Below are 26,860 nucleotides of genomic sequence, written 5' to 3' on the forward strand. Positions count from 1 at the left end.
AATATATATGATTGATCTGTAATCTATTATTGATTTGTTGTATATATATGTGATTGATCTGATGTTACTGATCTGTTATATATATATATATATGAAATTTAATCTGTATCTGTTATTTATTGATCTGTTATGATCTGTATCTGTCTTTGTTATATGGAATTTGTATCTGTATCTGTTTCTGTTATTTATGAAATTTGATATTTATTAAGCAGAGTTATATATGATTGAAAATTATTTATGAATATGAAATTTGATTTGTATCTGTTATATGAAATTTGAAATATGATTGATCTATATCTGTTATTTATTAAGCAGAGTTATATATATATGATTGATCTGTTATTGATCTGTTATCTGTTACTTATTAATCTGTTAGTAGAGTTATTTATTAAGCAGAGTTATCTATTATTTGAAATTATAGTTAATTTTATTAAGCAGAGTTTGTAACCTGTAATTTTTTACAATGAAAGAAAAAAATAGAAAGAAAGAAAGAAAGAGGTTGATGAAGCATCAATGAATAATGTTTTCAAGAGCTCTCTAATACACATCAGTGATGATATGATTGGTTCTTGGGTTTGTGAAAATGTGACTTCAAAACTTTGAACTAGGGCAATAAAGCTAGCTAACAAAGTGTGAATAAATAAGAGAGCTCTTATTTGCAGACACAATCAAAATGTGATATTTTTTTAAATTATTGATTTGTTTATTTTATTAATCTGTTTGTGACCTGATTTGTTAATGATTCATTCACATTTTAATTCAATCCATATTATTTTTATAAAGGTAAAAAATGTTAGATGTTAACTCTCAAGTACTAGTTAACCCTGAACTATCAGTTAACTCTCAAGTGCCATTTGAGAGTAACGCATCATAACAATCATCGCCAGTTACCAACTCACTTACGAACTCACCGTCTCCCCTCTCTAATAAAAATGTTATTGATTTAGAAGAAGAGTCTAATACTTGTGGAGGAAGTGAAAAAAAAACCTAGTGTTGTGTGGGAACACTTTAAGAAACAACTAGTCAATGGGGTACAGAAGGCAATATGTAATTATTGTAATAAGCATCTTGGAGGTGATTCAAAAAATAGAACTAGGCATTTGTATGATCACCATTGGAGTTGTACTAAGAAAAAAATGATGGACATGAGGCAAAAAGTTTTAACTAACAACTTTAATAGAGAGAGTCCAAAAATGAATTATTATATTTTTTTATCAAGATTTTGCTAGGAAAGAGTTGTCACATGCCATAATATTATATGAATATCCCCTCTCTATCATAGATCATGTTGGCTTTAAACGATATTCAGCCGCACTTCAACCATTGTTTAAAGTGCTTTCTCGAAATACGATGAAGAGTGATATTTTAAAGATTTATGATTATGAGAAGGTGAAGACATTGAGTTTGGTGGAGTATAATAAAAGTAGAGTAGCAATTACAACTGATATGTGAACTGCTAGCAATCAAAAGAAAGGATTTATGGCTGTCACCGCATACTTTATTGATAATTTATGGGCATTGCAAAGTCACATTTTGAGGTATATATTTGTAAATTTGCAAATCATTTAAAAGTTATATCTTATTCAGTTCAATTTGCATGTTATTAATACTTGTGCATGAATATTATATTTTAGGTTTATTTATGTTCCATGTCCACACACAAAAGAAGTTCCCTGTGATACTTTGCTTGAGTGTATGATGGATTGGAATATTGATAGAAAAATATCTGCTGTTACTGTTGATAATTGGATTGAGTTATATGCCTTAAACATATTAAAGATTTCCTTAAAAGTTATTAAATAAAGAAGAACTAGAACTAGAACAAAAACAAAATATATATTATTCAAATAAATTATCACTTATTACAAGTTAAATGAACTTAAACAACAGCAAAAAATTGAAAAATATAACAATCGATAAAAAAAAAAATAAGGATTCAAAAAAAATAATACTGGCTTACTCCTAAAATTGCTAATTTAATTATTTATAATTAAAAACTAATATCACGATTTGTAAGTGGCTTAATTGAGGTTTTCTTCGTCTTCTCTGATCATATTTATAGGCCACAGTGGCGCGTGCCATGATCCATTTGTTAGGTTGTTACCTTTTATACACCTCCTTGGTATTGGAGTCCGTTTATTTTGGGTATGGGAAGGGAATTGAGATTAAAATAGTTGTGGGTCTTATTTAATGTGTTATTTATTTATAGAATTGAGAAAGGGATTGTTAAGGTGAAGGGCTTAGGACAGACCTTACAGATGAGATTTGGATGGACCTCTAAGACATGATATTAGAAAAACAGTCTGACGGATTAAAAAAAAAATTTCTAAAAATTTTTTATTTTATTTTTATTTTAAATTTTTTTTTTTACATGTTGGGCATTTTTTTTAAAACATTAATGTTTAATATTTTTATATTAAACATATTTGTTTTATTATTTTATATTTATTTTATATAAATAATTTAACAATCCCTATACTAACAACTATCATCAAAACAAATACAATTTTACTTAATACATTCACTATCAATCCCCTCACTAACAATCTCCTCACTATCAATCACTTTTATCCTACTTTCATAAACTAACGGGGCCTTAGCCTCTTAGGGGTTATTTAAGATGTCCTAAATAAGTGCACTTTTTGACTTTTTGGACTAAAAAGTTGAGGAAAAAAATATGGCCGTTTGGGTTAACTTTTTGACTTTTTATGAAAAAATTGTATGAATTAGTGTGTATGGAAAAATTAGGCTGGGGAGTTGTGCAGCTGTACTTTTTGACTTTTGATGAATAGTGATAACTTTTTAACTTTTTTAGTATCTTTTTGACTTTTTAAATTTTTTTCAACTTGCCAAACTTAGCCTTAATAAGCAATGTGCACCCTGCACAAACTAATAACAATAGTAATATTAATAATAATAAATGATAAAAATAATAAAATATGACCATAATCATTTAAAAAGATAATTTATTATTTGAATCGGCAGATCACAGTAGGATTAAATTTGGTCACAATTAATTTATTACAATCAACGTAAAAATTAATATATAGTGTCAATAGCAGGCTAATTATTATTATTATTTTTTTAAGTTAGTCTTAAAAAAATGCATCAAAAAGTCCAAATATTTAAACAAAACTAATTATAATACTTAATAATTAAAAAAATTTATAGCGATAAACCTTCTTAAGCCAAACAGTAACCAACTTCTAAGAAACTTTATGCATTTAGGCGTAAACCTTGAACAAACATTTGCACAGCCCCATAACAACTGATGGGAGGGATTAGAAAAGTTTAGACGAAAACCAAAAAAGTTAGGTATCTATAAATAATAATAAAATTAAATAAATTATTATTTGGGCTAAATTACGTACTTGAATCCCGAGCCCAACCCATTTGCTAAGGCTTCATTTGATAAGTGACTTTTTGACTTTTTTAGTTATTTGAACTTGCTAGTTTGGAAAAGATTTTTAGTTTTTTTGACTTTTTAAATTTTTTTATGAGAGAAAGAATATAATGATTATTAGTTGAATGTGATATTTTGTCTTATTAAACTAAAAAATATATTTTATTTTTTGTGATTATTTTAGCCAAAATAATCCCAAAATCCACTCCCCAAAACCGTATGAGTTAAAACACCTTCTCAAGTCTTAAAAAAATTGGGCTAGGTTGGGTGGCTAGAGGGACTTGCCCATCCCTGATCGTGAGGTATAAAAAGGGTTGGGCAATATGACAGGTCAATGAGATCTATTATTGATTTTGTTTTGATATGTTGAATTATTTATTTTGTAAAAACTTTTGTATATATGCTCATGAAAAAAATTTAATAATTGTAAGTTTTTATTTTATCATATTTGTCATTAAAAAATTACATAGTCTATTTTTAAAAATTTACTTGTTATCAATTTTGTCAGAAACAAACATAATAAAATAAAAATAGTATGATTATCGAATTGACCGAATATTTTCTTTGAATAATATATTTTAAAATTTTTATAAAATAAATGATTCAAATTATTAAAATAAAATTTATAATGAGTTCATAAATCAGGACTATTTTCTCAAATTTATATTTGAAATTGAGTGAAGTCGCCCTATTAAAAAAATTGCAACACCACGTCATTTTGACTCCTTCAGAGTACTTCAGGGAGTCCAATAATAAAAGGAAAAAAAAAATTGAGTACTTCATGGAGTATTGTATTTAGGGGTGAGCAGCAGATATATCGATTCATCAAAATTGATCGAATCGAATCGATCCACCGCATTTTGGACGAATGCGTGATGACGAGCGGACGGTTGCGGATTGATTTTCTCTAATCCGCAAATCTGGCGGACGAATGACAGATTTGAGATTCCTTTAGCCGCAACCGAAGCGCCAAACCGCGAGCACCCCTAGTAATTTATAAGACTTTATGTTTTAAGTTTATTTAAATATTTTGTTTGTGTTTTCAATTAAAAAAATTAAATATTCTGTTGAAAAAAAGTTTTCAACTTGAATATCTTTTTTGAATTGAAAAAAATAAACGTATTATTTATCTATATTTTTTGGTTTTTAAATCTATCTCTAAAAATAATAAGGAAACAATATGATATATGCTGGTTGATTTTTGTTTTCAAAAACAGATATAAATGTAACAATACAGAGACATACAATCTCTACTACCACTCTGTTCATGGTTTTGGTGGTTTGAATTATTTTTATATTTTAAGAACCATATATTGTAATATTTTATGTGGATGAGACATGCTGTGATTGTAGTATGTGAATAAGGCATGCAGTGATTGTGATATTCTAAAGTTTCAAACTTTCTTGCTTTGGATAAGGCATGCAATGATTGTAATATTTTTTAAGTCATTGATTGTAATACTTTCTTTCTTTTTTTTTTTTTTTTGAGGAAGTACATAAGTTGAATTATGTTGAAAATTTATAAAATTTTAAACCGCCAAACCGATTCGCATCCATCCTCTAAACCGCCAATCCGCTCAATCCACATCCGCCGGATTGGCGGACGGATGCGGATTGATTTTCTCCAATCCGCTAATCTGGCGAACGAATGGCGGATTAAAGGTTCTGTGGCCGCAACCGACCCACGCACACCCCTAATTGTACTCTAGTAGATCTGGACCAGAAGTTATTGTTTGAGCTTTGGACACCATCACGTGGTGTTCTGTTCCGGATTTGGAGTGGCTCTTGTGCGGGGTATACAACAATTATTGTTGTGCAGTTAAATGGGTCTATTTTAGAATTTATTTTGATAATCTGAATTATTTCTATTTTAGAATACATCAAATAAAACATACCTAAAAAAAATCAAGTTAATCGGATATTGTTTACCATTTCATCCACTTACATTTGTATTCATTTTAATACTGTAAATCCCAATTGTTATTTATTTTTGTAGATACAAATATGAGTAGATGAATAGGTAAATGATATCCAATTAACTTGATTTTTTATAAGTATGTTCTATTTGATGTATTCTAAAATGTGAATAGTTCAGATTGTCGAAATGAGTCTTGAAATGGGTCCATTTGGCTACATAACAGTGGCTACTGTGCACCCCTACACAGTAACAACCCCAAATCCGTTACTCCAATGATGTTGTGATTGGTGAAGGGGACAAGATGCATGAATTTGTGTTGGGTGATTGAGAAACATGAGAGACATTGTGAATTATGATTGGTGTGAGATATAATTACGTAATGCTCCAAGACTAACTAATAATTTTTCAGATCAAACACCTATTGAGCCTTCGTTTGGCAATGACTTTTTTAGTTGGCTTTTTGACTTTTTTTAACTTTTTTAACCTGTGACTTTTTTGTTCGTTTGGTATTATTGATTGGCTTTTTTGGATTTTTAGCTTTGGAATAGTAAATTTTTTTTTTTTTATCTTTTTATGATTTTTGACTTTTTGTAATTTTTTAATTTTTTTTTATCCTTTTATAATTATTTTGCCCAACATATTTACCAAACACCACCTGAAACTGAGATCACATGATTATGTGGTCCTCCACAATGATGGTTAATTTAGCAACTCATCCACCTTCTTATTTCAATGCCAAATGTGGCACAAATTTTTACTGTCAAGTAAATTGATGATTAATGCCAAGATCATGTCGCCACGAGATTTCCTGTTCCAAAATTTGACTCGTCTTCAACATCCTGCAAGACTTGCTCTGCATATCAAGCATCTAGAGTCTATATATAATTTAACTATAATTGGTCCCCAAATTTCTAATATGTTACATGGATACTATATTTATTAACACAAGGCTCTTCAAAGCTGGTCTTTTTCTTAAAACAACTAGTAATTATTTTTCTTTCCCTCGTTCCCTCTGTTACAATATTTAAGAGAAAAAAATTTGTATTGTATTAAATGTTGTGTTGAATAATTATGCAATAATATATACAAGACTCATTTATATAGGAAAAGAGAAACCTAAGTATGATAATTCTAAATATGGTAATGAATATAATATGATATGTATGATAGACAAAATATGTAGTTATTATATTTAACACCTCTTCAAACTCAAGTAAGGATACCAACTTGAGTTTGAAGAGAGAAAGTAAAACATGAAATTGTGGAGATGTGGTTTGAAAATACTCTTCTGATCTTGGGGGGAGCTTGTGATCCGCTGATAGTCACCTGAAAAGGAATAAACACTCCGGTCAGGGGTGCCGGAATTAGTACTCCGACGGACAAGTCAGTCTCTACACTCAATAATGCTTGTATTCTATGTTTAGCACAACAATTCTCACATACCTTTCTTATTCTATTGCTCATTTATTTATACTTGTTCCCTGGGCCTCGGGGCCAGGCCCACTCTTCACTCATCATCCTCTTATTTACTCAACTCCATAGTTCAATATTTATTCGGCCTATTTGTATTATTCAGCATTTTGATCGTGTAGGATAGAGCCGAGTAGTGTCTGTCTTCCAGAGTACGCTTCCGACTCTTCCAATTATCCGGCTCCTACAATTGCCCCCCAAACACCCCACTAGCATCAGTTAGTCGGCGTGTTTGGCTTATAGTCTGGGCAGTCAAAAATTCGACGGTTAACCCTCTTCCCAATGCGCGTCAGAACGCGTACATGCTTTTTGGTCACTGCAACGCTTTCGTGCCTCATTCATGCTTCTCTCGCATTTATTACGATTTGAAACTTCAGTCTCTTCGAATGCATGTTTTTTCGAATATTTGAACCTCCTGGATTGCCAGTCGGTGTCTCTTCTCCAACGTGTTTTCTACGTCTCTTCTCTGTCTTCTCCTTTGTCTTTCATAAGTTTTCTTCTCTTTACAACCTTACTTTCCGTATTTATCTTTGATTTTAGAATATCCTTGGGTCCTTACTAGGATGGCTAAGCATTTGAAAGACCTCCTTTCTGAGGTCTTTGGCCGATAAAGCTTCCAAGCTCAAGGGCCGAGTACTATTCCGAATTCGGAACGCCCTCTAGAATGAAAACATTTACACATCAAGGCAGGGATATGAAGGTTGAGCCAGTACAACCGCATGAACAAGACAAAACATGCCAGCATTCAAAATAAGATGCTTAATTAAACATATAAAAATTCAAAATGAGATAAACTTTTAAAATAAAACATTTTATTCGATTAAACAGTAATTACAAAAATGCAATCCGCGTTCGAAGCATTACAATATTTGTTCTCATACGGCGTCGCGTTGGTACAGCAGCAGCGCTGAATCAACGCCCGTTGATCGGAGAGCATCCGCAACTTGAAATGCCTTGATCTGACCATACTTGAATCTGCGATGTTCACACCGGCGAGACAATCACTCTCGAGGTGGAGAGCTTCGACACCATAGACAACGTCAAGGCCAAGATCTAGGACAAGAAAGGAATTCCTCACGAAAACAGTAATACTCAACAGTCGCGGCGCTACGTCGGCCTCATTTCTCGATGGCGGTTGCGGAGAACTCCCCCATTGCTATTTCTCCCTTTGGGCTGATCTGCTTCGATGACTTAAAGGCTGACGTTTTTCCCATTTTTTGAACGCCCTACCTCCCGCGCGAGTGGGTTCTATGCTGCGATTCATTGCAATGTCAAGCTTAGCCAAAGTCAAAGTTTCTCCTCTACTGCTGAAGAAAACTCCATTTGACATTCACACTTATCTAACCCCACGCAACAAAATCGTTTTAAATCGAGTCTGAACACAGTAAGTGAAGTTACTAGAGCAAAAAGTCCGAGGTACTTTATTTCTAAATCCTTGCAGCGACCCCGAGGCGATTTCATTAACGCAACCCCAAAAGACGGACGCCGAGCGATATTGGCCACAGCCACTCCACGTACTAATTCTTGACTTTTTTGGAGTTAAAATGGCCTAATTATATAAACGGCAATTATAGATGAGCTGACTGTCTCCGGATTCGGAGCCCCAAGTGCATGACACCTTTAGGCCGGTTACGCCTCCGAATTCGGAGCCTTATCGGCGCAATGGATTGTGCATGACATACCAAATATATATTTAATAAAAAATGCTCATGACAAGCCGGCATGTAACCGTTCGGAATTAAAATGCCTAGTTGACTCGAGCCGGTCAATGTTTATACAATGAAACACATGCAAACACGTGTGTGCCAAATGCAAATTACAATGAAACATTTTATTCAATCAGACAAAAATTACATAGTTATGAACGCGATCTGTGTTCGAACATTACATTGAGTGTTTTTACACGACGTCGCCCTCATCCTCACTCTGCTCGACTTTAAAGGCGAAAAATGGAAAATGGTTACGCTGGTACAGTGGCAATGCCTTGTTGACGCTCGCTACTCAGAGAGCTTCTTCGGCCTGAAGCGCCTTGATCCAACCATGCTTAAATCCATGATTTTTACATCGGCAAACTTTCTTGGTGAGCTTTTCCTTCGTCTTCTGTATCCCTACTTTCCGGCCTTCGTGGAAGCCTTGTTCATAGGCCCTCCCCTTTGCGGATTCCATCGCGAACATGCTCGCCGTATCGCGATCGGCGAGCGCGGTACTGATAAGCCGCTGGGTGACCCTTTCTTCCACGATTGGGTTACCCTGTCCGACGAGTTGTGCCTAAACAGCCTTGACCTTCCTTAGCTTACGCTCAGCCACCTCCGCGCGAGCCTCCAAGCTTCAGATGCGTTTATCCCTCTTCTCTATTTCTCGGCGGGCAGCACGGAGACGCATGCCGATTTCATAGGCAGTGTAGAGCCCCTTCACCGCACCGTGAATGCCTTCACGAAACACTTCAAAGTCCTGCCGACCTACCATCGACTGCTGGACCTCGAGAGGAAAAATCTGTCAAGCAAATTTGACTACCACACTTGAATCTCGAACGATCGATTCTGCATTTATCATGGGTCTATTCCCCACGAAGACTGCAAAACTCAGTGGGCGTGGGTTCGCACCGGGCTCCTTTCCAAAACGGGGTTACGGGGATTTGCCCTATGGCTCCTTGTCCCTCCTAGGCGACCTACTTCGACGACGAGGAGATTCACGTCTCTCCCGATCCCTCGAAATCCTACCTCCTGCACGCCAAGGTTCGCCACTTCGATTCATGTCTCCTCCCAGCTCAGCTAGCGTCCTCGCCTCCCCTTTACTGTTTAAAAAGAGTCTATTCGACATTCGTGCTTGTTTATTCTTCATCAAAGACCTGGACTGAGTTACTCACTGAGCACATAGATAGAACCTTTATTCATTTATTCCCTACGAGGGTAGCACCACCAAGGCAATCTCATTAATATCGAAACCTCAACAGCCCGGTGCCGACCTAGTCGTGCCCCCATCAAACACCGTTATTCGGCAGTCTTAACTTTCGCAAGGGCAGATTCATCAATTTATTCGGCTTATGTGCCGCAGCCGCTTCACGAATCGACTCGACAATATTGTCTGATTCGACGTTAACGTTCATGAACCAGCTGGGGCAGGGGCAGATTCATCAATCTATTCGGCTTAAGTGCCGCAGTCGCTTCACGAATCGACTAGACAATATTGTCTAATTGGGCGTTAAGGTTCATGAACTAGCTAGGGCAGGGGCAGATTCATCAATCTATTCGGCTTAAGTGCCGCAGCCGCTTCACGAATCGACTCGTCAATATTGTCTGATTCGGGGTTTAACGTTCATGAACAAGCTGGGGCAGGGGCAGATTCATCAATCTATTTGGCTTAAGTGCCGCAGCCGCTTCACGAATCGACTCGTCAATATTATCTGATTCGGCGTTTAAAGTTCATGAACCAGCTGGGGTAGGGGCAGATTCATCAATCTATTCGGCTTAAGTGCCGTAGCCGCTTCATGAATCGACTCGACAATATTGTCTGATTCGGCGTTAAAGTTCATGAACCAGCTGGAGCAGGGACAGATTCATCAATCTATTCGGCTTAAGTGCCGCAGCCGCTTCACGAATCAACTCGACAATATTGTCTGATTCGGCGTTAAAGTTCATGAACCAGCTGGGGCAAGGGCAAATTCATCAATCTATTCGGCTTGAGTGCTGCAACCGCTTCATAAATCGATTTACTAGTCCTATTTGGCACTAAGAGTCGATTTACTTGTTCGGATAAATTAAAAGTTTAAACTAATATAATTGCCAAGATTACACTAATATCCAATCGATAGTTAGAAGGCACAACGGACAATAATCATTTTATCCAAAGTAGTGAAAGGCAAAACTCTTCATTAATATCAAAAAATGCGTACAAGTAATAGTGAAACAGGAAGGAAATTTTTATTAATAAATTGAGCGCAGATAGTGACTAATTTATACATGAAAATTACCTTGAACTAACAAGAATCCACTAAACAAAAACGTATATTGAAATTGAAGATACCTAATAAAACTAGAATGTCTCCCAAAATCAATCCTCGGGATCAGACAAAAGTGGCTCAACGTCCACTTGCTCGTATGGAATTGGCAAGGCCAATGTAACTCCAGCGGTAGCAAGGGCTTTGAGCCACCCATGTTTGAATCCCCAATTCTCGAATTTGGGGACCTCATCTACGTATTCCTTCAAGGCGGCACTCTTCCCAGCCTCTAGCGCCGTAGAAGCTTCAGATTCGGCTTTTTCCTTAGTCGCCTTCAATTCTTCTAACTTGGCCTCTACCTTGGAAAATGCCTCCTAGGCTAACTTGAGTGACTCCTCGCTCGCGTTTGCCCTATCCTCGGCTTCAAATCTGAGCCGGTCAACAGTCCGAGCCCTCTCCTTTTCAGCTTCGGCTCGAGCACTTTCCATTGCGGCTCTCATTGCCTCGAACTCGGTCCTGTTTTTTTCACCTTCAGCTTCAAACTTTAAGCGGCCAATTCTTTCAATGGCATCACGCTGCCGACGGCCTTGTTCGGCTATCCTTCCAACTGTCTGCAAAACAAGTTTGGATCACCACACCAAGCAATATCATATGCAAACCAAACCAAACGAGAAGGGCCGACTGGGCAGCGAACACTATAGCTACCAAATCCGGCTCTTCTCGAAAGGTGGCCTTGTCAGCCGGTAGCGAAACTGAGGCGGCCAAGCTCAACGCCACGGCTGGATCCTTCATGGTAGATGCGTCAGAGGAGATTGGCGTGTCTTTGATCTTTGGTTGAACAACGAAAGGGACAATCACGTCAAACTCCTCTAAGCGAGGCTGTTTGCCAACAGGGCTATCTTCTGAGCCGGCCCCTCCCTCAGCGAAACGTTTTTCGCCCTCTCTTTTGAAACCATTCGTTCTTCCATAACCTGCTGTTCAGCCCCCTCCATCTTGGCCATAACAACTTGAGCCGTTTCTTCTCCAGTAACCGATTGTAAAGATTCAACCGGGGCAGGCTCAGAACAGGCGGCCATTCGCTCGACATTTCTCTTTCTCGCCATCTGCGTGAGATTTTCCCGAGCCATGCCTTCAGAAAAAGTGCCGGGTAGATCTCCCAAGTTTGTAAAAATATCTCCGAAGGAAAACTCCGCCCGACCCAAAGCGGACGGAGAGTTAGGCTGGTTAAGACTGGCTGCCGCAAACGCTGATTTCAGAGCTTCGTCGACCTCTTCGGCCTCTGTAGTGAACACCTTCGTTGATTCGGCAACTACTTCGACTACCGGCTCTAAGTCTTGCTCCGAATCAGAAGCTTTGAGACCAATTTGCCTGAGGGCCTTGAAGTTGGAGAAGACAAGAGCCGTAAGGTGTTGTTCGCCGGTTGGGATCGGAATGTCGTCCTCGGCAGAGAATGTAGTATAGGTAGGCTCGTACCGCAGGAGAATATGGGCGGCTCTCCCTTGCTTATGTACGTTTGGACGGCCAAAGTACTTTAGTGCAGTATTAATTTTCGCAAGGACTTCATCATCAGCCGAGGTCAGAATCCTCTTCAACTTATTGCCTGTAAAAACAAAGGGTTAGACTTCGAGAAAAAATCGAATAAAAGAAAGATCAACAAATAGGGAGTTATACGGCAACCTGGTTCACCCCTCCGTCTGGGAATAGGGTCTAGGCGATCTTTGCCTTTGCCGAATTCCCAGTTGCCTCGGACATTGACCATTACATCATCAACTCATTTGCCAGAGCTGCAAGTATCGTTATCAAGTGATGGTCGGTGTCTTTAGTCCTGAGAAAATAGCGCCTGAGCCGACCGGAGGATTTGGCTAAAGCGTAGCAGTGCCGAATCGCCGGAATGCCAAGACTGATCCCGATACGCCGGTTCAACTCTACAATTCCAATTATAATTCGAAAAAAATTCACATTGGGTTGTGAAGGAATCAAACCCCAATAGCGGAGGATGGCCCTAAGAAATGGGTGTAGGGGAAAGCGAACTCTGCCCTCCGCAATGGATAGGAGAGGAAAGACAATTGTATTTTGGTCATCCCTCTCCATATCAAGGGTATTGTCCGTTACTAGAGATAGATGGACATCATCGGGGATAGAGAAATGTCTTCAGAACCCAGAAATTCGACCCTTAGAAATGAGGTCTTTCAAATGCAGGACCCAAGGATATTCTAAAATCAAAGATAAATGCGGAAAGTACGGTTGCAAAGAGAAGAAAACTTACGAAAGGCAAAGGAGAAGACGAAGAAGAGTCGTAGAAAACGCGTTGGAGATAAGACACCGAATGGCAATCCAAGAGGTTCAAATATTCGAAAAAGCATGCATTCGAAGAGACTGAAATTTCAAATCTTAATAAATGCGAGAGAAGCATGAGTGAAATAGGAAAAACGTCAGTCTCTAAGTCGTCGAAGCAGATCAGCCCAAAGGGAGAAACAACAATAGGGGAGTTCTCCGCAACTGCCACCAAGAAATGAGGCCGACGTAGCGCCGTGACCGTTGAGTATTACAGTTTTCGTGAGGAATTCCTTTCTTGTCCTAGATCTTGGCCTTGACGTTGTCTATGGTGTCAAAGCTCTCCACCTCGAGAGTGATTGTCTTGCCAGTGTAAACATCGCAGATTTAAGCATGGTCAGATCAAGGCATTTCAAGTTGCGGATGCTCTCTGATCAGCGGGCGTTGATTCGGCGCGGTTGCTGTACCAACGCGATGCCGTATGAGAACAGATATTGTAATGCTTCGAACGTGGATTATGTTTTTGTAATTACTGTTTATTCAAATAAAATGTTTTATTTTAAAAGTTTATCTCATTCTGAATTTTTATATGCTTAATTAAGCATCTTATTTTGAATGCTGGCACGTTTTGTCTTGTTCATGCGGTTGTACTGGCTCAACCTACATATCCCTGCCTTGATGTGTAAATGTTTTCATTCCGGAGGGCACTCCGAATTCAGAATACTACTCGGCCCTTGCGCTTGGAAGCTTTATCCGTCTTGTGCCGATGGGGCTCCGAATCCGGAGTCTTTTGGGGCTCCAAATCCGGAGACTTAGTTTAGCTAATCGTGATATTCACGAAGGGCGCTCCGAATACGAAGGCTTAATCGGCCCAAAGACGTTATGCACCGATGGGGCTCCGAATCTGGAGACTTAGTTTAGCCAATCGTGATATCCACGGAGGGCGCTCCGAATCCAGAGGCTTAATCGTCTCAAAGACGTCATGCGCCGATGGGGCTCCAAATCCGGAGACTTAGTTTTGCCAATCGTGATATCTACGAAGGGAGCTTTGAATCCAAAGGCTTTTTCATCCCAAAGACGTCATGCGCTGATGGGGCTCCGAATCCGGAGACTTAGTTTGGCCAATCGTCATATCCACGAAGGGCGCTCCGAATCTGACAACTTTTTCGTCCCAAAGACGTCATGCGCCGATGGGGCTCCGAATCTGGAGACTTAGTTTGGCCAATCTTGATATCCACGAAAGGGCACTCCGTATCCGGAGGCTTAATCGGCCCAAAGACATCATGCTCTGATGGGGCTCCGAATCCGGAGACTTAGTTTGGCCAATCGTGATATCCACGAATGGCGCTCCGAATCCAGAGGCTTTTTCGTCCCAAAAACGTCATGTGCCGATGGGGCTCCAAATCCGGAGACTTAGTTTGGCCAATCGTGATATCCACTAAGGGCACTTCGAATCTGAAGACTTTTTCGTCCCAAAGATGTCATGCGTCGATGGGACTCCGAATCCGGAGACTTAGTTTGGCCAATCGTGATATCCACGAAAGGCGCTCCGAATCCGGAGGCTTAATCGACCCAAAGACGTCATGCGCCGATGTGGCTTCGAATCCGGAGACTTAGTTTGGCTAATCGTGATATCCACGAAGGGCGCTCCGAATCTGGAGGCTTAATCGGCCCAAAGACGTCATGCGCCGATGGGGCTCTAACTCCGAAGACTTAGTTTTTCCAATCGTGATATCCACGAAGGGCGCTCCGAATCCGGAGGCTTTTTCGTCCCAAAGACGCCATGTGCCGATGGGACTCTGAATCCGGAGACTTAGTTTGGCCAATCGTGATATCCACGGAGGGCGCTCCGAATTCGGAGGCTTTTTCATCCCAAAGACGTCATGCGCCGATGGGGCTCCGGATCCGGAGACTTAGTTTGGCCAATCGTGATATCCATGAAAAGTGCTTCGAATCCGGAGGCTTAATCGACCCAAAGACGTCATGCGCCGATGGGGCTCCGAATCCGGAGACTTAGTTTGGCCAATCATGATATCCACGAAGGGCGCTCCGAATCCGGAGTCTTTTTCGTCCTAAAGACGTCATGCACCGATGGGGCTCCGAATCCGGAGACTTAGTTTGGCCAATCGTGATATCCATGAAGGCCGCTTCGAATCCGAAAGCTTTTTCGTCCCAAAGACATCATGCGCCGATGGGGCTCCGAATCTGGAGACTTAGTTTAGCCAATCATGATATCTACGAAGGGCGCTCTGAATCCGAAGGCTTAATCGGCCCAAAGACGTCATGCGCCGATAGGGCTCTGAATCCGGAGACTGAATTTGGCCAATCGTGATATCCACGAAGGGCGCTCCGAATCCGGAGGCTTTTTCGTCCCAAAGACGTCATGCGCCGATGGGGCTCCGAATTCGGAAACTTAGTTTGGCCAATCGTGATATCCACGAGGAGCGCTCCGAATCTGGAGGCTTTTTCATCCCAAAGACGTCATGCGCCGATGGGGCTCCGAATCCGGAGACTTAGTTTGGCCAATCGTGATATCTACGAAGGGCGCTCCAATTCCGGAGGCTTTTTCGTCCCAAAGACGTCATGCGCCGATGGGGCTCCGAATCCGGAGACTTAGTTTGGCCAATCGTGATATCCACGAAGGGCGCTCCGAATCCGGAGGCATTTTCGTCCCAAAGACGTCATGAGCCGATGAGGCTCTGAATAAGGAGACTTAGTTTAGCCAATCGTGATATCCATGATGGGCGCTCCGAATCCGGAGGCTTAATCGGCCCAAAGACGTCATGCACCAATGGGGCTCCTCATCCGGAGACTTAGTTTGGCTAATCGTGATATCCACGATGAGCGCTCCGAATCCGGAGGCCTTTTCGTCCCAAAGACGTCATGCGCCGATGGGGCTCCGAATCCGGAGACTTAGTTTGGCCAATCGTGATATCTATGAAGGGTGCTCCGAATCCGGATGCTTAATTGGCCCAAAGACGTCATACGCCGATGGGGCTCCGAATCCAGAAACTTATTTTGGCCAATCGTGATATCTACGAGAGGCGCTCCGAATCCAGAGGCTTTTTCGTCCCAAAGACGTCATGCGCTGATGGGGCTCCGAATCCGGAGACTTAGTTTGGCCAATCGTGATATCCACGAAGGCGCTCCGAATCCGGAGGCTTTTTCGTCGGAGCGCTATTTTAAATAATTATCCAGCTTCTGAACAAGAATCCTTCCATTACAAAGGTGGAATGTGTACATAGCGAATCTTTTAGAACTAGGATCATTCCCCACAAGTCGGGTTTGATGATAGAATTTTCGTGAGTGCTTCAGGAGCAATGCCGCGTACCTAATTTTCCATCAACCGGTCTCCTATCATCCGGAAATACTTCAGGAGCAACTTTCCCGGCGTGTAGTGGCGCGGCTGAACGTGTTGATCATACGTCCTGGCAAGCTACCGCTGGTATCGCCTAGAGCTTCCGTGGCTTTTCGCTAGGGAGTTGTCCAACGTCGTCGCGACTGTTTCGATTCGGCACTTCTGTGGAGTTGACCTGCGACTCTATTGGTGTCTTTCTAGAAAGGAGATAACATGCTTTGTGCGGATTGCCGGGAACCATGGATCTGCTCAATGCCGTGTTTGGTCGGGAAGTGTAGCAGCTGATGATAGGTGCTTGGCACGGCCTGAATATGATGCAACCAAGTTCACCCCATGATGAGATTATACAGCGAAGGGAGATTGACGACCAAGAATTCCACATCCACTGTTTAGGAGCCCGCTCGAACAGAAAGTGTGATTTTCCCCAATGGGTACTCTGGATTTGCGTTGAAGCCGAATAATGGGTGAGGAGCCGGAGACAGGTCTAATTTGTTGAAGCCGAGTTTGATGAAGGTCTCGTAATACATAACCTCCGAAGTGCTCCCTTGGTCTATGAGGATGCGTTCAACGGTAATTCGATTTACGTATAGTTCAATGACCAATGGATCAATATGGGGGAGTGTTATGCCGATAAGATCGAAATCGTCGAAGACAATACTCGGTGCTTCATGGGGCTGTTTCGTTGGTGTGCGTTGCCTCTGGGGGGCTAACTGAATTACGTGTACGGTACGTGGCGTTGGAAGGCTGTATATCATATGAATAACGCCGAGCGGAGGTGAGTCCTGCCGAAGGGCAACTGTTTTGATTGCGCTCTTTCAGACATGTTGCTGGAGGCGACCATCTTAGACCAATTCCTCAATGTGGTCTTTCAAAGCATAGCAACTGTCCGTATCATGACCGTGATCTTTGTAATATTCACACCGCCTGTCCTGCCTTCTCGTGTCAGGGGGTCCAACCATTTTGGACGGCCATTTGAAGAACGGAATATGTTAGATTTTGGACATAACCGAGCTGATTAGCTCTGACAGCTCCGTATATTTCTTGTCAGCGTGCTTTGTGCGCCTGCTATCGACCTGCAGTTGCTCATTTGCTCGGTGTGAGCATTGATCGCTTGATCGACGAGAATCCCGTTTCTTGTCTCGTTTAGTTCGTTGTCATGGTTCAGGACTCTAAGGTGGTACGAAACTTATTGGCTAAGCAATTTCAAGAGGGGCCGTTTTGTTGGCCATTTGTCCAGCTTTAACCTGTAAAGTGTCGTCTTCCACTTTGCAGTATTTCTCAACTTTCTTCATCAATGCCCAGACTTTTTTGAGGGGCCTTCTTATCAGGGAGCTGCGGAGGGCACTGTCTAGGTGTAATCCCATTTTGAAGGTGGTTGAGTCGTTGCAGGCGTCGTCAACAAGATTAAAGCACTCCCAATATCGTGCCGAATACGTCCTTAATGTTTCTCCCGGCTGGATTTGCATTGCCCAGAGAGAGTCGGCTTGTTTCAGCTGGACCTCGTTAGTGATGAATTTGGCCCTGAAGGATTTCTGTAATTGTTGGAAAGTTTTGATCGAAGCCGGCTCCAATTTATAATACCACCTGACGGCCAATGGTCATAAACTGTTGGGGAATATTTGGCACATGAGGGCCTCGTCATCTACATGCAATGTCATGGCTTGCTTATAGTGGCAGATGTGGTCGGTGGGGTCTGATTTGCCGTCGTACAAGGTGAATGACGGTGCTTTGAATTTCTTGGGTAGCACCGCCTTTTCAATCCGTCATACGAAGGGATCGTGTTAATCTTCGTCCGAAATGTGCCTTCTTTGCTTGTGCCTTATATGGGGACTTTCTTCAGAAGAACTGGTAGTTTCAAGTTGCCCCTTCTTCCTGGGCTCCAAAGATAACGAGTCGGAGCCGCTATCAGTGTCGTCTTGTCGGGCTCGAGGTCGTCGACCACCTGCCTGCGGAGATCGATCCGGCTTTAGGCGTACAGCTTGTTTGGACTTCGCCACTTCCAATGCCAGATCTTCACGTAGACGTTCGTTCTCCAACCTTTGTTCGTTTTGCTTTACTTGTTCCATGATCACTTGCATTGCTTCATGCTCTGGAGTCGAGGGTGAGGCGAAAATCAGAGTGCGTCTTACAGGGACGGTGTCCTGTCCAAGCATGTTTGATGGAGTGAGGTCGTCTCTTTGCGTTGTTTCATCAGTGGCTATCGGAGGGTCTTCCGTTGTGCCAGCCATGGATGTGTTTGAGTATTCCCATAGACGGTGCCAATTGTGGAGATGTGGTTTGGAAATACTCTTCTGATCTTGGGGGGAACTTGTGGCAATCCTTACCTCTGATTAATGTTAAACTGCGATTGAGAATGATAAGTAACTGATTTGACTGAGATTCCGAATTGATTGCGAGTGTATACTGTTTTAAATGCATTTCTATCTGTTAGTCATTAAATGACCTGTTCATGTTTTATCTTTGAATTGCGAATTGAAAGTCCTATCGGCGACCGAATCAGAAATCGATTGGTATTTTATGTTAATTAGAATTTATGTGATTTTATGGTAGTTTTAACTTAAATTTGATTTGGAATGATTAAATTGGATTAAATAATGTAAATCACATTAGTTCAAGTAAATTACCAAAATGCCATTAGTGGGCCACTTTCATAAATTATCTTGAGACTTGATTATATGTCAATTTGTTCATCTTCTTGAGGGCAAAACCGTGAGCAAGAGAGGGAGAGTAAGAAGAAATTTAGTTTATCAAGAATTTGGCTTGGAGACTTAGAAGATTTGAAGGATAATTGCATATCACTACTACAAAAACAGATAAAGATCACACTTTTTTTGTGTGATGTATGTTATTTAATCACACCTTTTAAGTTTTATTAAAGTGTGATCTTTGGGAGTGTGATTAAAAGGGGTCATTTTTAATCACACTTTTTAAGTGTGCTTAAAAATATTTAGATCACATCTTTTAAGTGTGATTAAAAATATTTAGATCATACTTCAAAGATGTGATTAAAAATATTTAGATCACACTTCAAAGATGTGATTAAAAATATTTAGATCACACCTTTTAAGTGTGATCTTTGGAAGTGTGATTAAAAAGGATCATTTTTAATCACACTTTTTAAGTGTGATTAATAACATTTAGATTACATCTTTTAAGTGTGATTAAAAATATTTACATCACATCTTTTAAGTGTGATTAATAACATTTAGATCACATCTTTTAAGTGTGATTAATAACTAATAAAATCTGTGATAAAAAAATGATTCGACATATTTGAAAAATAATCAATATTATTTTTGTATGCACATTTGAAGAATGTAATACACACTATATACTATATTTTGAATCATAACCACATATTGAATAGAATAACGTCATATATTTCATAAATGGAAATTAAATATTCAAAAGTATATACAAAAGAATTAAATAAAAAAAAATTAATTGTGCTTACATATATTAAAAAATAAAAAAAAAACTTAAAAAACTAAGTTCTTTAATTCTTGAATCATATTTTGCATCTCTCCAAAAAATTTCTGACCTGAAAAATGAAAACACAAATTAATTCGGAAACCGCTGATGCATATGAATAAACTAAGAAGTTAATTCAGCAAACCAAAATAGGAATATTAATCATTTCTCCTTGATCTTAATCCTTTTGGAAGTAACTTCCCTGTTAACAATTAGATGTCATAGCAACTCAGTGTCAACGACATTGTAATTAGGAGGTCACTAATGAGCACAGTATTTAAAAATGATAAATTTCAATACAGCTTGTGTACGATCTTTTTGTGAATGTATATTATTATTACTATTGAACCATAATTCTAGGTACCCATAAATAAATAAATAAAAACTCAAGAATTTACTCCATTTTTTTTTGTTTGGTAGGGGGGAGAGTACATACATTGCAGTCTGCATTTTCTTTGGCACCTTTGGAGGAAAAAGAAGAGAAAACAGCAACCCATTTCATGCATGTCTGTTTACCAAAGAATAAGTGCAAACGCTAACAGCTAGCACAAGCGTATGAAAAATCATAAAGAAAATACATTATTATCACAAAAATAATTACTACTATTAGAAATTAAAAGGCATACTGTTGATCCTACGTCAACTTAAACAGCTACTGATGCTTCAGTTTTCCATACTAAATTGTACAACACGTAGTTCAGAATATATGTTGACCATAACAAAGTTGGTTTTAGCATTATAACTATATTTTAATCTCTTTTTTTCTTTGGTTGAGATCATTGGAAGTGAACACAGTTTCTTCCCATCCCAAGCTTCGCATCAAACCTAACTGGGAGTGTTTCCCTTGCTTCCTTCTACAAGGAACATAAAAATTCGGGTGCAAAATTGTGCTTAGAGTCTCAGATCAAGTATTATTCAATCATTTCCCCCTTCCTAATGCCAACATGCGTAGTTAAATACAACACAATTTTTTCAACTTTATCCCAATTCAGAGGATAAAAGTCCCATCTGTATGATAAATACCCATTGAAACTTAAACTGCCTATCACAAAGATGGAAATAATTTACCAATACAACAATACACATATTCTCATCAACGTCACGCTACTGGGTGATGAAGGGTTGGCATGTTAGGAAAGATGAAAGGGTTCTGTGTCATTGCACAACAGTTTTTTGCATTCAAGAATAGGAAAAGTACCTTAGTTCCAAGCCGCTTATTTAGAGCTTCATTCCACATATTTGCAGCATATGCCGGCTGCACTCTAGTCCACATAGACATGACAAAAATGACCTGTGAACAGAGTCTGCCAATTAGAAATTTAGCAAAGTTCTCAACATCCTCTCATTGATTCACATGTAATGCAAATGAATGATGGTATCAAGTAGATAGAATTTTTTCGCCGGCAAAAATGAAACAGTGAACATGACTGTCAAAGCACAAAAAAATAAAACAGGAACGAAAAAAGTGACTCCTAAAATTAATAATTCTGGCAAACTATGCACAGTACAAGTCGTGCTAGGCTGCTCATCCATTTGTTATTACTGTAACCAAAAGAATTTCACTCAAAATAGTGAGGATTTATAAACCCCATTGTTTACATTTATATGCATGTGCACTTTCAACACACTATCCACATGTTACCTATGTAATGAAACTATTATAATTCCAAAGCAATGACCATAATAGAACCATATCACCAAATCCAATCAAACCAGAAGGCTTCTGAACCAAGAAAACCTACTAAAATAGTCAAGAAATGCAAAGTATTTAGTAGCATGGCATATGCATCATGGAAAGCCAAGTTTAAACTTTAATACAATATATTAGAAAAATATCAATCTTAAGCATACCAAGTGAGCATCAAGAGGTGGTGGATAGTTGTCAGCAATGGTATCAATCCAACTAAAAATCATGTTGTGATAACCATATGGCTTCCCTGCCATGCTCTAAGCATATTCCCATGCTGCAGTCGAATTAAATTTAGCACGCACATCTGGATGTAAGGGCAGCAACACTACCTGTGGATTGGATTCATACTTGAGAGACAATTCCCACCATTCATCCCATGGAATTACCACAATAATTTCTTCACCCTGAAACACAACCAAGACAATATAAGCATAAAATCTAAGAACATGTTCACATAAATATGGTATAAAGACAATATGATGTTCACACTGCTAAATATGAAGGCCAAAAAAAAAAAAAAAAAGGAATCCACCAATAAACTCAATCCAAGAATTGTTCAAATATTTCCATGTCTATAAAACCAAAAAGGAAAGTTCATTCCAGAAACCAAAATTTGAAAACCTACCTATCTTTTCAAATTTGTATTTTCCAACGCCCCTCACACGTGTTTGCATACATGATATAAGCACTACAATTCTACAGTTCAGTTGTTTTAAACTAAAATTCTTCCCTTGCCAATTCTAGCTTTTTAGGTTTATGAATTCATGCCAATAAGCACACAAATCTAACATGGCTCTAAAGTATAACGTACTGGGTAATTATATGTCTATGGCCATGTTAGGAGTTGGTATTGTGCATGCTTGTCCATGATTTAGGAGCAGTCCTCTGCTTACCTTTTCATTCTCATGTCTAGATTCACCAACCCAAAGATTACCAAATTCATCCTTCAAACAAACTGCTGTATGACCAGCAAATGCACCCGTTACCCACTTCTCCAATGTTTCAAATCCACCCCACCTACCACGGATCTTTGATAATGCTAAGAAATCACCAGAATGGACATCATCTGGATTGATAGTTGCACGTCAAGGCCGAGAACATTTTTCAAATGTCGCACCCATGTGTTTCTTCAAAAATTCTAAGTTAGCATTCTGACCCCAAACAGTGTTAGAGAACAGGGGAAGGGCGTCTGCTAAGGATAACAAGGTCCCCAGCATTCCTGATGGCATAAGAAATACGGAGATTCCATGCTACTTTACCTGCTCAATGATCAATCAGATAGTCAACCTTTTATAACAGATTTCTATAGAAGAATAAAAAGAAAAAGGATGAACAGAATAATACATATTCCAGCTCTGCTTCTTCCTCCAAAGATTCAAATTTCAAAGTATGGTCTCGGGCAGAGAAATAATAATCGCAGGTAATCTTATAAGGCGTTGCAAAAACATACAGATCCATACAGGTCTAGCTGTGAGCTGCAGAAGTCTGTGGAAAGAAAAGGAAAGTTAAGAAAACGAACATTGACAGAGTAGCATGACAAGTAAGAAAATTAGGCATATATTCAAAATTGAAACTCATAAGTCCAAAACAAACTCTGAATATATGCGTGTGAAGGCTGTTCTAGACGCAGCCAATTGGCTGTGGATATAGGCTCACACTTGAATATCAAATTTTAATTTCAAAATGGTTAGGCTAGATACATTAACATGGTCACGTGTTTGTAAAGACACTTGTCGGACACACATCCAAGTCCTATTATTCTTTTAATTATTTTAGACCTGCACACTCTCCCGACACTTGAGGAATAAGCGTGTTCATTGCTTGGACACATGAACAAATTAACTTAGTATACAATGATACAAGAAAACAATATACATTTATAACTATTAACAACCCCCCCCCCCCCACCCAAAACTCCTTTAACTTCATAAATTAATTTTGCACCTTTAACTTCATTAATTAATTTTGTGTTGCATTTTTTTATTATCTTCGAATATAATATTTATATTCATGACATATAACAAATATATAAAACTGTTTATTTTGTGCATAACACCCATGTGTATCCTGCATTTTTTTTAAAAAAAAATTATTGTGTTCTCCACGCTTCTTAGCCAAATATTTTTCGCGAAGCAGGCAAGTAAAGGAATATTACAATGCCTAATAGCTAACATAGATGAAATTTGCACCTCAAAATAGTTAACCCAGTCTCATTCACCAGATGGCTTCTGTTATGAAGCTATCAGTCAAAGAACTCACATCAATCGCTACTTACATTCACTGAAATCAACCTCAAAATTCTGTTCTACCATTTATACTCTTCAAAAGCTCTCCAATACAATCCAAACCCAAAATGACATTGCCTATGGAGCAATTGTAAACATAATCATAACTAGTTACTCTAGTTCAACAATTCTCACAATTCAAATCAAATCAGTCATACACATGTATACAAGTGATAAAAAGAGCGAACCTTGAGGTGAAGAACACCACCGCCCAAACCCCGATCACTGCCGGTGAACTCAAGCCGAGCTTCGTTATCGAAAAAGCAAGCCCCTTTTTACTCAATCGATCCATTGGTAGGGGAGACCGATCCGACGAACGATGGCAACAAGTCAATGACGCTGTGGAGATTGTTGAGCACAGGCCACGAAATCTGCCGAGGAAGAGCTAGAAGGACATCGTTGACTCTGAAGGGTACCTTCAGAGATTCCCCAAAATTCAAACCAAACCCTATTTTTTTTAACCCCAGAATTTCATTCAAAGACAGAAGAGAATGTTACCTGGATAGAACAGAGAAAGAGAGAGACTACGAGCTGTGTAATGGCGAACGGCTAGGGCTCATTTGCCTTTTCGACTGCTCCTCTGCCGCTCGCTGTCGATCGAGAGAGAGGGGGGGTTAAGAAGAGATTAGGGATTTTTGGGTTTGAGATTGGGGATTTTTTGTTTTGGGGGGGGAGCGAGCGGGAATTGGAAAAAAAAAAAGGTGGGGAAGGGAGCGGAATGGAAAACAAAAAGGGGCGGAAATAAAAAATAATTTTTTTTTTTGTAAGAAATGAAATTTAAATAACAAAATAATGTCATTTAACTTTTTTTTTTTTTTTTTTTTGCGACAGGGGTTGCTGTCGTCAAAAAAATTTATTTTTTGTTAAAATATATATATATTTTTGTAGTTAATGAATTTTTTTTTAAAAAATTCTTTTTTTTTTAGTTACTAAGATTGAAAATTTATTTGTTTCATTTTTATTTTAATGAAAAAAAATATTATTATTTTTTATTTGGTAGAAGTAGGGGTAAAAAAATTTTTTTTTTTTTGTCAGAAATGAAATTTAAATAACAAAATAATGTCGTTTAACTTTTTCTCTTTTTTTTTTTTTTTGCGACAGGGGTTGTCGTTGTCAAAAAAAATTATTTTTTGTTAAAATATATATTTTTTTTTTAGTTAATGAATTTTTTTTTTAAAAATTCTTTTTTTTAGTTACTAAGATTGAAAATTTATTTGTTTCATTTTTATTTTAATGAAAAAAATATTATTATTTTTTATTTGGTAGAAGTAGGGGTAATATTTTAATGAAAAATATTTTTCACTAAAATAAAAGTTAATTTTCTGTGGTCAATGAAAAATATTTTTCTACGGCCCATTTTTTTTTTTGTTATTAAAAATCATGAACTAATTTTTTGTGGTAGAGGAAAGGGAGTGGCAGTAATGGTGAAGGTGGTGGATAAGAGATGATGATGGCGGCGGCGAAGGAGATTAGTGGTGAAGTTGTGGTAGTAGTAGAGTAGATGAAGTGGCAAGGGTGAAGGAGAGGTAATGGTAGTAGTAGTGGCAGTAGTGGTGAAGATGGTGGATAAGAGATGATGGTGGTGGTGGTGGTGGTGGTGGTGGTGGTGGTGGTAGCGAAGGAGATTAGTGGTGAAGTTGTGGTAGTGGTAGAGTAGATGAAGTAGCAAGGGTAAATAAGAGGTAATGGTAGTAGTAGTGGTAGTGGTGGCAATGGTAGTAGTAATGGTAGTCGTAGAGGTGAAGTTGCGACAGTGGTAATAATGGTGATAGTGGAATGGCGTTTGCAATAGTGGTGAAGGTGGTAAAGGAGATGGGTGGTGAGAGAGAGAGATGAGTGAGAGACAGATAGAGAAGAGAGAGAGAGAGAGAGAGACAGAGACAGAGACAGAGTGATGAGCGAGAGAGAGAGACAAAGTGGTCGCTAAAAGTGCATTTTCTTATAGTGGATAGATAAATCGAGAGAGAGCTCAGTAAATAGAGAAGACGGAAGGGAGAGAGTGAGCAACACGAACACGGTGGGAGAGAGAGAGAGAGAGAGAGAGAGAGAGAAGAGAGAGAGAGGGACAAAAAGATAAAGAGATAAAGAGTGAGAGACAAAAAAAGAGATAGAAAGAGAAGAGAGATAAACGAGAGAGACAGAGAGAGAGAGATAGAGAGAAGAGAGATGAGGGAGAGAGACATAGAGAGAAGAGAAATGAACGAGAGAGACAGAAAGAGAGATAGAGAGAAGAGAGATGAGCGAGAGAGACAGAGAGAGATGAGAGATGAGAGAGATAGAGAGAAGAGAGATGAGCAAAGAGATAGAGAGAGAAAAGAGATGAGAGAAGAGATAGATGAGTGAGAGACACAGAGAGAGAGAGAGAGATAGATAGACAGAAAGAAAAGAGTGATGAGTGAGAGAGAGAAAGATGAAAAAATAGGTGAAAAGATATAGGCAAAGAGAGAGAGAAAAAAAAAGAGCGAAAAGAGATAAACAAGAGAGAGACAGAGAGAAATGAGCAAGAGAGATAAAGAGAAGAGAGACAGAGAGAGAAGAGAGATGAGAGAAATAGACAGAAGAGAGATGAACGAGAGACATAGAGAGAGAGAGAGACAGACAGACAGACAGACAGAGAAGAGTGATGAGTGAGAGAGAGAAAATAAGAGAGACAGAGACAGAGAGAAAGAGAGAGACAGACAGACAGAGAAGAGTGATGAGTGAGAGAGAAAGAGAGAGAGAGAGAGAGAGAGAAGAGAGACAGAGACAGAGAGATAGAAAGATGAAAAAATAGGTGAAAAAGTTCTATGTCTAAAGCCTCCTTTTCTAGTAGTGAGTCGCCTCTATCATTCATGGGTAGAATAGAGGCGCAGATTTGGGAATTGTATATTTTATATAAAAATCAAATTGAAATATTTTATACAATCACACCTGTTTAGGGAGTGTGATTAAATATATATATATATATATATAATTACACTTATTTAAAAAGTGTGATTAAAAAGTAATAATGTATATATAATCACACTTTAATTTAAATGTGTGATTAAAAAATATATATATAATCACACTTAT

General features: G+C 38.9%; 1 pseudogene; it reads right to left on the reverse strand.

Moving 5' to 3' along the window:
• Positions 1-11,597: 11,597 nt before the first annotated feature.
• LOC145824298 (uncharacterized) lies at positions 11,598-22,979 on the reverse strand (annotated as a pseudogene).
• Positions 22,980-26,860: the final 3,881 nt, after the last annotated feature.

The sequence above is a fragment of the Camellia sinensis genome, chromosome 4 (assembly GCF_055761805.1).
Source record: "Camellia sinensis isolate YWXY chromosome 4, ASM5576180v1, whole genome shotgun sequence".
Classification (NCBI taxonomy): Eukaryota; Viridiplantae; Streptophyta; class Magnoliopsida; order Ericales; family Theaceae; genus Camellia; species Camellia sinensis.